Below are 12,610 nucleotides of genomic sequence, written 5' to 3' on the forward strand. Positions count from 1 at the left end.
TGCTAGAATGGGGTCGTAGACTGTGCCATGGTGGAAAAGAAGGTAGAATTGGAGCAAGATAAGAAAAACCAGCAGGAATTTGATCTTGTCCTTAAGAAGCCTTTGCAGGCTTTTAGCTGATTGATGGAAATGTTCTGGGATAGGAGGGAAGCCTGGAGGCCCAGCCTGGGAGGTTGTAGTGAGCAGGCTATGAGACTACTGGGTGCATAGGTGTTGGAGACTAGGAATGAAGGACTGAGTGGAAGGTGTTAAGAGTTGCTAAATGGAAAAATGAGGGAGATTTCTGCCTGTCAGCTGGGGACATTGGAATGAATCTATGTAACTGAGAAATGAATGCCCACTGAGTTTATTCCTGAGAGCCAGGAATCAGAACTGGGGTTTGATTGATAATAGTTTTCATAGCAGCCACAAGTCCTGAATTTGGATACAGGAGTCCCCTTTCAAGTGTTTGAATGATTACATCTAAAAATGGGGTTGAGGTGTTTATTTCTTCACTAATTCAAATTCCTCGTATCAGTGTACTAGGTAGGAGTATTTGCCTGTTGATGAGAATTCTTACTAATCTTATTGACTAAACCCAGAATTTTACATTTAATTTTTATGAATGAGGATGGTTTGAGTTCTCTTAGAACAAATAATTTGCCTTTCGCTGTATTCATTTTTTCCCTCTGTCTTCTGAATGAACTGTTTCCAAATAGGTGTTAAGAATGAATTTCAGTTCCTATACAAGACTCCTTTTAGGGTCCTGGCTAAAGACCAGTCATCCCTGTTTGGAGAAAGAAATGAGTAAGGAAATGCAGTGTCCCTTTGGGGGGGTCTTTCAGTTTTCACCTCTGTAAGCCATTATGTTTGAAGTCCTCCTTGAATAGCTACCATTTATGTAGCATTTATTATGCAACAAAGTTCTACATTATTTCTAGTTTGGGTACTGAAAGGTTGGCGCTCCTTAGCATCAGTCTATGGCTGCAGAAACAGGCACACAAACTTGCTCAGGTTCACACATGTAGTAAGCAGCAAACCTGGGGCTTGATTTTAGGTCTTGGTACAATGTCTGCGCCCTCTAACTCCTTCTGCGGTACATTACTGCTCCTCTTAACTGTAAGGTATGAATAAACCAGAAATGTGAGGTATCAGCAGACCTGCTTTGCTCATCTGCAGTCATGGACAGCAGGTTATGGTACTGCTTCTACTGAGTAACTTACTAGACATAGTATCTAAAGTAAATTGAGTTCAATAGTGAAAGAAATGGGGAAAATGAGATCATTTTCCAAGATGATAAAGATTACCAAGGATGATAAAGTGGCCCCACCCTGTGTTGGCCAGGATGTAGAGAACTGGACTCTTGTCACCTTCTGCCAGTGGAGGTTTATACCAATAACACATTCTTTGAGAATGGTGGCTTGATGACATATATCAGAACATAAAATGGCCGAGGATTTCTAGAAAAGAAATTTTCTGCTGTTAAATTTGAAATATTATTTGTTAGATGCATTTCAGAGATGTTAAAGTGTGTAAAAAGAGGCATCTTGAAAAGGTGCCCAAAAAACCCTACCAAAGACCTAAGTATGCATAAGTGGGGGGCTACTTAAGCAAGTTATGGTACCTGTAGAATGGAATGCTGTGAGGGTATTAATGCTGGTGTAAATCTATATCAACACAGAATAGTGTCTACACTTGGCACAGAGAAGTATTTAAATTGATCCTCTTTTAAAAAGTAGTAATGTGGGATGCCTGGGTGGCTCAGCGGTTGAGAGTCTGCCTTTGGCCCAAGGCGTGATCCCAGAGTCCCAGGATTGAGTCCCACATCGTGCTTCCTGCATAGAACCTACTTCTCAAAAAAAAAAAAAGAAAGAAAGAACCTACTTCTCCCTCTGCCTGTGCCTCTGCCTCTGTCTCTCGTGAATAAAAAAGAAAAAAAAAATAGTAATGTAACAATATATTGAACGCTCAGGATGTCTGTCCTTGCACTAAGCCAAATATTTTACTTCCATTCCATTCCCTTTGAATCCCTGCAAGAATCCTAACAAAGATGCCGTTATCCCCATTTTACTGATCAGGAACATGAGGCTTAGGTTAAGTAACTGGCCCAAGTTTACAAGTTAGCATTCCAGTTGAGGCCGGTGTGAGTCCAGATTCTGTGTTCTTAACCGCAACCCTGCAGGGCCTTTTCATACCCAAATGAAGTCAATAGAGAGGGAGCTCACATTTAGGGCTATTTGTTTGCTTATTAAATACATAGACTTTCTGAATGGTCCTCTAAAAGGTAACAGTTGCCTCCAAGGGGCTTGATTTCAGGTGATTTTTACTCCTTTTGTGTCCTCATTTCTCTTACTTTAATCAATTTATAGTTTTATTTACTTTTTTTTTAAGATTTTATTTATTCATGAGAAACACAGAGAGAGAGAGGCAGAGACACAGGCAGAGGGAGAAGCAGGCTCCATGCAGGGAGCCCGATGTGGGACTCCATCCCGGGTCTCCAGGATCACACCCCCGACTGAAGTCAGCGGTTCAGCATCTGCCTTTGGCTCAGGACGTGATCCCGGAGTTCCCAGATTGAGTCCCACGTCGGGCTCCCTGCATGGAGCCTGCTTCTCCCTCTGCCTGTGTCTCTGCCTCTCTCTCTCTGTGTCTCTCATGAATAAATAAATACAAATTTTGTAAAAAAACAAAAAGCAAACAAACCCCAATAAAGTTATATTCAAATAGTAGTTAACATTTTACTTGACAGCCCAGGAAGTAAAGGGCTCTGGTCAGGGGTTGGTTGGTTGGTTGGTTGTTGTTTGTTGTTGTTTAAGATTTTATTTATTTATTCATGAGAGACACAGAGGGGGAGAGAGAGAGAGAGAGAGGGAGAAGCAGGCTCCATGCGGGGAGCCCGACCCGGAACTCAATCCCGGGTCTCTAGGACCAGGCCCTGGGCTGAAGGCGGCGCTAAACCGCTGAGCTACCCCGGCTGCCCGTTTGGTTGGTTTTTTAAAGGCTGAAGTTTAACCTGCGTTTAAATCATTAGGCTGAAATTCCTGAAATTCGCTGTGGCTCAGTGTCCAGAACTGAAAGATATTTTAAAAAGTGATACAAAATGACTTTAAGGGGTGCCTGGGTGGCTCAGTTGAAGGTCTGCCTTCTGCTCTAGTTCTGATCTCAGGGTCCTGGGATCGAGCCCCACATCAGGTTCCACGCTTGGCGGAGATTCTGTTTCTCCCTCTGCCCCTCCCCCCTGCTCATGCTCCCCCTCTCTCTCTCACAAATAAAATGTTTTTTAAAAATGACTCTTAAGAAGGAACACCTGGGTGGCTCAGCGGTTGAGTATCTGCCTTTGGCTCAGGACGTGATCCCGGAGTTCCCGGATCAAATCCCACATCGTTCCTGCACAGAGCCTGATTCTCTCTCTGCCTGTGTCTCTGCCTATCTCTCTCTCTCTCTCTCTCTCTCTCTCTTTCTCTCTCTCTCTCTCTCTCTCTCTCTCTCTCATAAATAAATAAATAAATAAATAAATAAATAAATAAATAAATAAATAAATAAATAAAATAAATCTTTACAAAATAAAAAGAAAGAAAAACCTAATATATTCATGTGCTTAAAGCAGTGACTGGCCTAGAGTAGACAATGCTAGCTGCCATTAGTTTTGTTTTGTTTTGTTTTTTAATTTCTTTTAAAGATTTATTTATTTATTTATTTGAAGATTTTATTTATTTATTCATGAAAGAGAGAGAGGCAGAGACACAGGCAGAGGGAGAAGCAGGCTCCATGCCGGAGGCCCGATGTGGGACTTGATCCCCGGTCTCCAGGATCACGGCCTGAGCCAAAGGCAGGCGCCAAACTGCTGAGCCACCTAGGGATCCCCTAAAGATTTATTTATTTATTAAAGTAATCTCTATACCCAGTCTGGAACTTGAACACCATGACCCCAAGATCAAGAGCCGTACACTCTACTGACTGAGCCCACCAGGTGCCCCTGCCAGTAGTTTTATTAATGTTATTCAGGTGCACAGCTTTGATAAAATGTCAGGCCAACCCCTGGCTCAGGTAACTGTGTTAAGTCACATGACTCTATCCATAAAACCAGCCAGGTGCTTGTCCTGCTATTACCTCAAACTCAAGAACTGTTGAAACCTTGTCCTAGAGCTCAGCGGAAAGCACGGCCTTGGTAGAGGAGTGTGTGAAAGGCAAGTTGTTCCTCTTTTCTTAAAGTCTTTGGTTTCTGTCAGGATTAAATCCAAAAGCAAGGAGATGGGCACCTGGACAGTGTCCGGCTGGAGGCCTCTCTTTTGTAGACTACTTTGGCTGGATGGAGCTTTGGGGGTCATGCTGTTGGCTAACATTGAGACATGTTAAAAGAAACAGCCTTGGGAAAGCTCATTATTTACAGTAGGGGTATTAAGGCGTCTTTCACTGTCCCTCAGTTCCTCAGTGAGAAAACGTTCTCTCTGGTCTCTATGCCAAGAATATGCAGATTTTCCCCCACACAGCTTTCTAAAATCTTAAGGATGCTTATATACTGTTTTAGTATGTTTCCTTCTTTATCTTGTAGGAAAGCTTAAGCCTACTTGGGTGTCCCATTTCTAGCAGCAGTTCTTGTGTTTTCGGTCCTGATATTTTTACCCAAACAGGTGCTAATGATTCGCAGTAAAATACTGGAAGTATTTCCTCACTTGAACAATGGCTTTCTTTTTTCTTTCTTTCTTTTTTTTTTTGAGTGTTAATACTACTTTAATGTCATTTGTTTGTTTATGTTAATTTTAACTAATTTATTCGCTAGTTTAACACTAGACTTTTAAAATCTTAAGTTTAGCAAAATGTCAGAAGCCTTCTGTAGAATTTTGCTTTTGAAAAATACAAAAAACAATCAGTTTTAGTTATAAAGTGAGAGGAAATACATTATGACCCTTGGACTATAGGCTTCGAAGAGAACTGGAAGGGGGGATGTGTTTTCAGTGAGAAGATGGATCATGGCTTGTCTTCTTCATGTCATTCTTACATAGGCCTTTGTTTTCATAGAGAAGTATCGTTTGGAATGGATTGCTAAGGGAAATATATTTCACCATTTTATTGGTAATTCCATTTTACTTTAACATTTAAAATTTAATATACATTCATAGGAAAAAAATAGGAAACTCAAAATCCTGCATAAACTACCCACCCCCACCCCCTGGTAATTTTACTGTTTCAGAGCTCTTCTAGGCTTTGTTATATATGCATTTTCATAATACTGTAAAATTGTAGTGGACTTAAAATACAACATGTTACCTTTTTTCTATATTGATTTTACTGATTTTTTTTTTTTTTAATTTTTTATTTATTTATGATAGTCACACAGAGAGAGAGAGAGAGGCAGAGACACAGGCAGAGGGAGAAGCAGGCTCCATGCACCGGGAGCCCGACGTGGGATTCGATCCCGGGTCTCCAGGATCGTGCCCTGGGCCAGAGGCAGGCGCCAAACCGCTGCGCCACCCAGGGATCCCTGATTTTACTGATTATTTTTAATGGTTTAATAATATTAAGTAGTATTAGAGTTAATGATCTTAAAAAAAGGTAATAAAATAAAGTTAGGGGCACCTGGGTAGATCAGTCAGTTAAGTGTTTGCCTTGGGCTCAGCTCATGATCTCAGTGTCCTGGGTTTGAGCTCCCCACCCCCTGCATTGTTGGGCTCCCTGCTCAGCTGTCTGCTGCTGCTTCTCCCTTTGTCCTTCACCCTTCCACTCCCCACTCATGCTCATTCTCTCTCTCTCTCTCTCTCAAATCTTTTTTTTTCTGTCAAATCTTAAAAAAAAAAAGTTAATCTATTTCCCTATTGCTGGATGTTTAGCTTGTTTCTTTTCTTTCCTTTTTTTTTTTTTTTAAGCTTTTATTTATCTATTTGAGAGAGAAAGAGATCATGAGCAGGGGGAAGGGCAGAGGGAGAAGCAGGCTCCCTACTGAGCAGAGAGCTCAGTGTGGGGCTCTACCCCAGGACCCTGGGATCATGACTTGAGCCTCACCAGATGCCCAACTGACTGAACCACACAGGGCACCCCTTAGCTTGTTTCTAATAATAATTTAGTTCATAATCTCGAAGGAGGTTGTTGGTGTATATGTTGCTCTACTCTCTGAAAAGGCTGAACAGATTACCTGCTTGAGATCCGGTTAAATGAGAATGGCCCATAATCCATAGCCAGAATATATAATAACACAGCTAAAGTCTGCTTCATGCACCAGTCTCTTTTAACACAGAACATTATTTCACAGTTTGACAAGTGTTTAATAGGAATGTAGAACCAGATGTGTGAAATGAGGAAACATCTACTCAGCATCTAAGATACTTGGTCCACAGCAGCACGTAGTTTTTCTGAGGTACATTTTATTTTGTGCTAGTCCTTCTGATTGATTTGCTTTTGTAACTGTATCAGATTAAGTTAATAAGTCATTTTGATAGCTGAGAAATTTGGTGTGTATTTATAGGTGTGGGTTTTGATTTGTTTCATTGTCAAGTCCTCTACACCCAGCATGGGGCTTGAACTCAGGGCCCGGAGATCGAGTCACATGCTTTTCTGACTGAGCCTGCAAGGCGCCTCACATAGGTATAGTTTTTTCATTTCATTCTGTATTTTACTTTCTTGGGCTAAATGAAACCCTTCTAGAAGGAAATCATCCATGCCAATTTATGTTTAGAAAAACAAACCAGGCTTTGTTGATGCTGCAAACGCTGAGCTTTAGAGCCAGGACCCTCTGCTGAGACAAAAAGGTAGAGTGGCTTACTGAAGCATCCTCACATGTACTGCAATATAAAGAAAAAAGAGAACCATTCTGTTGGTAGCAGTTGATCTTCTCTGGGTGTTGAGATTTTGGTGAATTTTCACTCTCGCTAGCATGCATTTCTATCATGGATGTTTTTATAAGCATATATTAGTTTCATATCATAAAAGCAGTAAGAGACAAAAGCACTACAGTAATTTTCCAGATATCAGTTTACAAATCAACAAACCTTCGGGCAGCCCCGATGGCCCAGTGGTTTGGCACCGCATTCAGCCCCGGGTATGATCCTGGAGACCCGGGATTGAGTCCTGCGTCGGGCTCCCTGCATGGAGCCTGCTTCTCCCTCTGCCTGTGTCTCTGTCTCTGTCCCTCTGTCTGTCTGTCATGAATAAATAAATAAAATCTTTAAAAAAAAACTTTTAATGACCTGTTTTGCTTTCTTACAAGGGAAAAAAAAATCACCGAGTACAGCCTCCTAGAGCAAATTTATTAGATATTGAGACTCTTCTTGGTTCAGGAAGCACAAGCACAAGTCCTCCACATCATTTAGGGCTGTTAACACATACCTTGTGTAGAATGCATGACGGGAAACCAGATGCATGCTCAGCCCTTTCCTTAGGAACAGATTGGCCCAAAAAATGGTCTTGCTGCCCAGTTCTAGTTATTTCTTGCTTATCTTTTCCCTACACCTGATATGAAAGTAATGTTATGTGCTTTCTTACATATTTCATGTTGACTTAGGTCAGTCTTCAAACTGGATTAAAATTACTAATGCAGCCAAATTGCAGTTTTTCAGAGGTTTAATTATTCATTTCTCCTTTCTTTTGTCCATATTTAGCTCTGGTCAAGCTGACTTTTAATTACCAACTTTACAAAAATGTTTAACTTAGAAAAGTAAAATCAAGAGACAAAAAGATTTGAAGTTTGAAGTAATCAGTGGCTTCTAGTTATCTATTGTGCATTAAAAAAAATCAGGTGTTTTCATTTTATTCTTTTTAGATGTATGTTAGAATTATTTAATAGGAAAACATAAAAGAAAGGCCATACTCCCTCCTGTCACCCAGATAACTTTTTTGAAATTAAATAAATGTCTCTCTTAATGTTAGAAAATGTAAAAAAGGAAACTCTTCTCAGAGAAAATCGTTGTTCAGTTTTTTTTGTAACCTTTCAGGAAAAAATTTTTTTTTTTTTTTTTTTTAGGAAAAAGAAATTAACAAGTATAGCCATAGTTACATTTTTAATGCTTTCCAGATACAGTAAGAAATACAGTGAAACCATATTCAAAATTTTAATAATGAAAGTAAGCAGGTACTTCAGCTTACAAAGGGAGGATGGGGTTTCTGGTTAAGTGTACTGTACCTCTTTAGAAAACAGCAGTAGCTCAGAGGATTTCTATGCCAGGCTATTAGAGATCATAATGATTAAAACTTTCTCAAAGTCGCATGTTAAAGCTGAGTCAGAGTAGATCTTAAACCTGAAATTGGTGTCATCTTTCTATTTTTTTTTTAATATTTTATATTTATTTATATAGTTACACAGAGAGAGAGAGAGAGAGAGGCAGAGGCATAGGCAGAGGGAGAAGCAGGCTCCATGCACTGGGAGCCCGATGTGGAACTCGATCCCGGGTCTCCAGGATCGCGCCCTGGGCCAAAGGCAGGCGCTAAACCGCTGCGCCACCCAGGGATCCCTGGTGTCATCTTTCTAAAACTGTGCTAATATTATCCATATGAGATACCCAGGTGAATTTGTGACTAATGGCCACTTAGTGCTAGAAGTGGAAACTAGTAGCCCTACAGGTCTTTTCCTGAGATTGATTACATTATTGGTCTTCCAAATTTAGATTAGTGGTGTAGTAGACAGAACATATATTTTGTTTTCATTAACTTGGGAAGTCATATTCTTATGTGTTCAGAAACCCTTTATCTGCCTTGAGCACTTATAACTATACCCACCTGAACAGCTGTTGCCTTTAAAGGCTGTAGAATATTCAAATTTAGCTGGGTTTTTTTTTGGTATTGTATATTAAAGTGTGACATTTCTGCATGTTCTTTCTCTCATTCTTCCCCTTTCCAAGTATGAAAGTAAAAGCCTGGCAAAAAGAGCATGCTGCTTCTTTACATATTCTCAAGTAACCTGATGAAAAATTACCTGCTTTTGGACTTGGGTTTTATATACAGAATAATTGCAACCTCAATTTGGAATGAACTGTAGCCCATCTTTCAATATAGGTATTTATAGCTATAAATTTCCCTTTAAATTCTGCTTTAGCTGCATCCCATAAATTTGGGTGTGCAGTTTTTGTTTTCATCTCAAAGTATTTTCTAATTTCTCTTGTTATTTTTTTTCTTTGACCCATTGATTATTTAAGAGTATGTTATTTAATTTCCACGTATTTGTGAATTTTCCAGAACTACTTCGGGTGTTAAATTCTATTTTAATTTCATTGTGCATGTATAATATACTTTGAATTATTTCAGTCCTTTTAAGTTTATTGATGCTTGTTTTATTGCTTCACAAATGATCCTGAAGAATGTTTCACTGTGCAGTTGAGATGAATGTTTATTTTGCTGTTTTTGAATGGAGTTCTTTTTAAAATTTTATTTAACTTATTTGAGAGAAAGAGGGAGAGAGTACAAGCAGAGGAGCAGGAGAGGGAGAAGAAGACTCCCCACTGAGCAGGGAGCCCCACACGGGGCTCAATCCCAGGACCCTGGGATCGTGACCTGAGCCAAAGGCAGACATCCAACCCATTGAGCCACCCAGGCACACTGTTAGGTGGAGTTCTATATGCTATATATATCTCGTAGGTGGGGCACCTGGCTGGCTGGCAGTAGAGCATGTGACTAGTTCTCAGGGTTGTGAGTTCAAGCCCCAAGCCCCGTGTCAGGCATAGGAATTACTAGCTAAAGATGTCTTTTAGGTCTAGTTACTTATTTTTCCCTTGAGTGTGTCAAGATAGTTTTAGGATTTTGGTGAATTCATACTACTGCTTATCTAGTATCTTGGTAAATCACAGCATGCTATGCTTAGTGCATAGGGTTCAGGATATACCTAATATTTAATAATACACTATTTTAAGAACTGTGCCAGAGGTATGCACTGGATGTTCTGAAACAGACTCAGTAAGACATGAGTATTGAAAAAATTTTTGAGCTAATTTAGAAACGCCCAGGACCACTTTGTCTATCCAGATATGCCTTACTGATTGAGGACTGTTTCTAACATTAGCAGCGGTTACTGTCAGTTCTGAGGAGTTGTTGGAGCTCTCCTAAAACACTTAACCTATGAAGTTAATGGCCTTTCATTGTATTTGGCAGTTATAAGAATAAATGTGCGCCTTGTTGATAACAGCATGGCACATGCAAGAGCTTCAAAGTAGTTATGACTCTTTTTCACATTTTGTTAAAGACTTTATTTTGTCTCTCTCACCACCACATCCATGAAGGAAATGTTTATGGAAACAGGTTTCTACTACATGTTTGTATGTAGAAGATACTGAATAACATTACTTTAAGTAGGATTATTTTTTAAGATTTTATTTTATCTTATTTTTAAAGATTTTATTCATGTCTCAGAGGCAGAGACATAGGCAGAGGGAGAAGCAGGCTACCCGCAAAGAGCCTGATATGGAACTCAATCCCGGACCCCAGGATCATGCCCCCTAAGCTTAAGATAGATGCTCAACCAGGGGTCCCTAAGATTTTATTCTTGTGTAATCTCTGTACCCAGTGTGGGGCTCCAACTCAAAACCCCAAGATCAAGAGTTGCATGCTCCTCTGACTGAACCAGCCAGGTGCTTAAATGGGGCTACTTTTAACTAGAACTTCTCACATTGAAAATAGCATGAGCTTAACACCAGTGTTTTAGTAACTTAAGAATTGGAAAGGATTAGCCTTTTATTTCCTTCATCACTAGAATATAAATTATATTTAACAAGTGTGTATGTAATCCAGAGTTGGTGTACCTGAAACCTGATCCCTACATATTAGTTTCTAAAGTTTAAAAAGTCAGTGAACAGGGCAGCCCTGGTGGCTCAGCAGTTTAGTGCTGCCTTCCAACCGGGGCATGATCCTGGAGACCCGGGATCTAGTCCCGCGTCAGGCTCCCTGCATGGAGCCTGCATCTCCCTCTGCCTGTGTCTCTGCCTCTCTCTCTCTCTTTCTCATAAATAAATAATAATTTAAAAAATCTTTAAAAAGTCAGTGAACAGGACGCCTGGATGGCTCAGCGGTTGAACATCTGTCTTTGGCTCAGGGCATGATCCCAGGGTCCCTGCAGGAATCCTGCTTCTCCCTCTGCCTGCTGCCTCTCTCTCTGTGTCTCTCATGAATAAATAAAATCTTAAAAAAAAAAAAAAAAAGTTGGTGGTCAAAGAAGGGGAAAATGGAATACCATTTCATGAACCCTTTGTAAAGAAAATTGCTCCAGTAAATAAAGAACCTCAAGATCCCCCTTCATAGACCTCAAAACATTTACCCAATTAATATTGTTTTTTTGTTTTTTAAACTTATTTTTATTTTTAAATTTTAAGAAACTTTAAGCTCTATTCCCAGCCTGGGGCTTGAAGTCACAACTTGAAGAGTCACATGCTCTACCAACTGAGCCAGCCAGGCACCCCCCAATTAATATTGTTTATCAAAAATAAGTTTGGAAACCCCAAAATTCAGTTCTCTGTTTACAGGGAGGGTGGATCAAGATAGCACTACCACTTGTCCCCTCAGTCAGGGTCCCCTCAATAGGATCCTGTCCTTTAAAAGTAAAGTTCTTACAGCATGTTTACTGAATATAGTTTTGTTTTGTTTTTTTTAACATCAATTTTCAAAAAATTATTTTAGGACATTTTTTTTTAAATATTTTATTTATTCATGAGAGACACACACACAGAGAGGCAGAGACACAGGCAGAGGGAGAAGCAGGCTCCATGCAGGGAGCCTGATGTGGGATTCGATCCCGGGTCTCCAGGATCCCACCCTGGGCTGAAGGCGGCACTAAACCGCTGGGCCACCAGGGCTGCCCTATTTTAGGACATTTTAAAATTAGAGGTGCCTGGATGGCTCAGTGGGTTAAGTGTCTTACTCTTCATCTCAGCTCAGGATCATGAGTCCAAGCCCAGTGTGGAGCCTACTTAAAAAATAAATAGGAGTGCTTGGGTGGCACAGTCGATTGAGCTGATGACTCTTGATTTTGGCTCATGTCATGATCTGAGGGTCCTGGGATCAAGCCCCACATCAGGCTCCAAGCTCAATGGGGATTCTGCTTCTCCCTCTGCCTCTTCCCCTTGCTCATTCTCTCTCTCTCTCAAATAAAAAATAAATAAATAAATTAATTAATTAATTAAATAAAATAAAACCTTGGGATCCCTGGGTGGCGCAGCGGTTTGGCGCCTGCCTTTGGCCCAGGGCGCGATCCTGGAGACCCGAGATCGAATCCCACGTCGGGCTCCCGGTGCATGGAGCCTGCTTCTCCCTCTGCCTGTGTCTCTGCCTCTCTCTCTCTCTCTCTCTCTGTGTGACTATCATAAATAAATAAAAATTTATAAAAAAAAAAAACATAAAATAAAACCTTTTTTAAAGCATTCATTTCTTCACTTGCACTTTCCATATTTCGAGATCTTAACAGCTACATGTGGCTAGTGGCTCCTGTATTGGATAGTGCAGATATAGGACATTACACCATTGCAGAAAGTGTTTTTTTTTTTTTTTTTAAGATATTTATTTATTCATGAGAGACAGAGAGAGAGAACTAGGGTTCATGCAGGGAGCCCGTTGTGGAACTCAATGTGGGACTCGATCCCAGGACCCCAGGATCACGCCCTGGGTCGAAGGCAGGCACTAAACCGCTGAGCCACCCAGGGATCCCCAGCAGAAAGTGTTTTTA

The 12,610-nt window shown here is 40.4% G+C and overlaps 1 protein-coding gene and 1 long non-coding RNA gene across 2 annotated transcripts in view; one reads left to right on the forward strand and one right to left on the reverse strand.

Moving 5' to 3' along the window:
- GRB2 (growth factor receptor bound protein 2) overlaps nucleotides 1-12,610 on the forward strand; it is a 73,898-nt gene that overhangs the window by 13,772 nt on the left and 47,516 nt on the right. The gene's annotated exons all lie outside the window — the stretch shown is intronic.
- The window catches only part of LOC118355658 (uncharacterized), a 47,632-nt gene continuing 41,204 nt past the window's right edge, over nucleotides 6,183-12,610 (reverse strand). Inside the window, exons 4-5 of the long non-coding RNA XR_004818561.2 lie at nucleotides 6,963-7,112; nucleotides 6,183-6,755 (exon numbers count right to left, since the gene is read on the reverse strand). This is a non-coding gene — a long non-coding RNA (uncharacterized LOC118355658). The remainder of the gene's footprint in view (nucleotides 6,756-6,962; nucleotides 7,113-12,610) is intronic.

This window comes from Canis lupus, chromosome 9, assembly GCF_003254725.2.
Source record: "Canis lupus dingo isolate Sandy chromosome 9, ASM325472v2, whole genome shotgun sequence".
Taxonomy (NCBI): Eukaryota; Metazoa; Chordata; class Mammalia; order Carnivora; family Canidae; genus Canis; species Canis lupus.